The sequence below is a fragment of the Berghia stephanieae genome, chromosome 13 (assembly GCF_034508935.2).
Source record: "Berghia stephanieae isolate SIO BIC M18660-M18661 chromosome 13, UCSD_Bste_1.3, whole genome shotgun sequence".
Lineage (NCBI taxonomy): Eukaryota > Metazoa > Mollusca > Gastropoda > Nudibranchia > Aeolidiidae > Berghia > Berghia stephanieae.
The window spans coordinates 13606242-13608610 of record NC_088372.1 but is presented as its reverse complement, the minus strand read 5'-3'; the positions used below and the strand labels follow the sequence as shown (position 1 = coordinate 13608610).

Sequence of the window (2369 nt, the reverse complement as noted above, 5' to 3'; positions counted from 1 at the left end):
ATATTATTATTATCATTATGTCGTGGCAAAAGGAATACTTTTTTTAAATATGGCCGTATAGTCATTTGTACATATTGATTTTATGGTAATGTTTAAACCCATCCTATATACATTCAAAGGGTTAGTCATAAAATCATAGTTTTTAATCTATCTTGAGATTGGATTTATTTTTTTTGTTTCTTGAAAGTTGGTTGTCATAGTGAGTTCATGAAACTTTTTGACCAAAGCGCATGCTGCCGACAACGGCTTTCAAGACTAATTCTATGGTCGTTAATAATCATAAAATGTGACCAATCGTCCCAAAACGATATTATGTCGGAATGAATCGGTGCCGATGTGAGCTTATTTGTAGGTCTGATAACCCAATTCATTATGGGCTCATTTTTGTAATTGAAATCTAAAGAAGAAGTGAAGCAAAATACTGTCCATTACAACAATGTTAAACTGGGCCCACAATTGCGTTCGGATGTCAGACCTGGATATATGTACACGTCGATCCTGACTCTGTAAGTGAATGTAGAAGAAATGATAGTGATAAGAATAACCAACTTTATTTTATTTATTTTTTTTTTTTTTTTGCTATGTAAGAACTTGTATTAATTCTCGTCAAAACAAACAGAAATAAACTCCAATGTTCACAGTTGTGGCTTTCATTTCAATGGGAGCGATCTATATTCATAGATTCGTCAACCGAGTCATCAATCACATGATTTGTTGAAGTCCAACGATTGGATATTTCTTTTAAAATGTAAACACATACACTGCTTTGTTTATTAAAGTTATAAATATACCCGTGTGTCAAGCTGAACAAAATGACCAATCGTGATGTAAGGTATTTGAAAGGCTGTCAATACTTTTCACGATGTGGGTCATTTTGAGCACGATTTGCAATGTGACCAATGACCTCGAGCACTTGAAAAGGGAATATAAATCATGCCCATTTCCAGCACCTCATTCATCCCGACATATTACCGTATATACGACTGGACACATTTACGAATAATACTGATTATAAGGTAATATTAAAGCCTACATAATATACCACTATGTTGTATAGGACCAATTTTGATGATATAAAAACTACGTATACACCATTCATTATCAAACCTGCCTAACATTACGAAAAATTAGTAGAGATACGCATTTTTGGCTCCAGATACAAAACTTCATTCACCTCTTTGACTCAATAAATCTTGTTGAAAAAGGAAAGTTTATTTACTTAGACCCTATATTCATAACTTAGGAGCATTTTTTTTTTTATCGTGCTTAGGTCAAATTAATTATTTCTAAAGTTATCTAAAGTGGAATTTTCTTTTTTTCTTTCCCGTGGAAACAACGAATTTTTGAAATTTCAAGAAGGCAACTCTGCATTATTGAGAGATACAATTCTTGGTTCTAATAAGGCGCCAATCTAAAAGGGTAGAACTAAAATGCTATTATGAACTTGAAATTTTGTCATAGAAAGTAAAATAACTTTTGTTCAAATAATTTTAAAATGTTCAATAAAGCAATTAAGTTCAATTTAAGTTCACCCTTAAGTTGAATGTTAAAAAACCACACATATTTCTTACCAATACAATTCGCTACGTTGATTGTTGTCTTATATATAATCCGTGTTTATTGAATTTTTACACAGATACACTCACAAATAAATACACATATCCTGTTTGAATTTCATGCACAATAAGATGAGCTCATTGATGTGTAATCCAAGAATATGAAAAAATACACAGTAGATTCTTTATAAGAATACAAACGAAACACACTACACAATAATATTTAGATTATCATCTACACAAAGATAACTACATAGAATAATAGTTCTAAAAATAGTACGAGGTTATTTTCCTTTTAAAGTTTAATTTTTTTTTTTAAGTATATTTAAAATATCAAAATGTCTTGAAACAACATGATTCAGTTACTAATTAAAACTCCCGTGATTTTTTTTTACTCAAACTGAACTCCAAGATGCAAAAACCGGGGAGAATTTCACCTCCTTCCATTGTTTAGAATATAGGATAATATTGAAGACAGTTGAATTCATATTATTGGTGTCTATAACCTAAAACGTTATCTCCATCACAACTTTTAGGTAAAACTTTTATTTTTCCTCTCATCGCTTCACGGAGACTGGTTTCTGTGTTTCTCGTGCCAGAAAGTTTTCTCCACGTTTTGCCAATCTATTCACCTTTTGTTTGGGTTTCTGCCTTTATCGCTTTGCTTACTCGTGTGTTGTTATTTTTTTCTGTGCTTTTATATTATTTATATTTTCTCCTTTTATTTTTAACTAAGAATATTTTTCCCTATGTTCATACTTCGTTTATTTCGACTGACAATGTTGGCAACAAGAAAGTCATGTTTTGTTGAAA

General features: G+C 31.1%; 1 protein-coding gene across 1 annotated transcript in view; it reads right to left on the bottom strand.

Annotated features, from left to right (window-relative positions):
• Positions 1-2167, bottom strand: part of LOC144958594 (innexin unc-9-like) — a 576099-nt gene extending 573932 nt beyond the window's left edge. Inside the window, exon 1 of the mRNA XM_078890676.1 lies at positions 1572-2167. The gene's annotated coding sequence lies outside the window, so the exon portion shown is untranslated. The remainder of the gene's footprint in view (positions 1-1571) is intronic.
• Between the last annotated feature and the right edge of the window lie 202 nt (positions 2168-2369).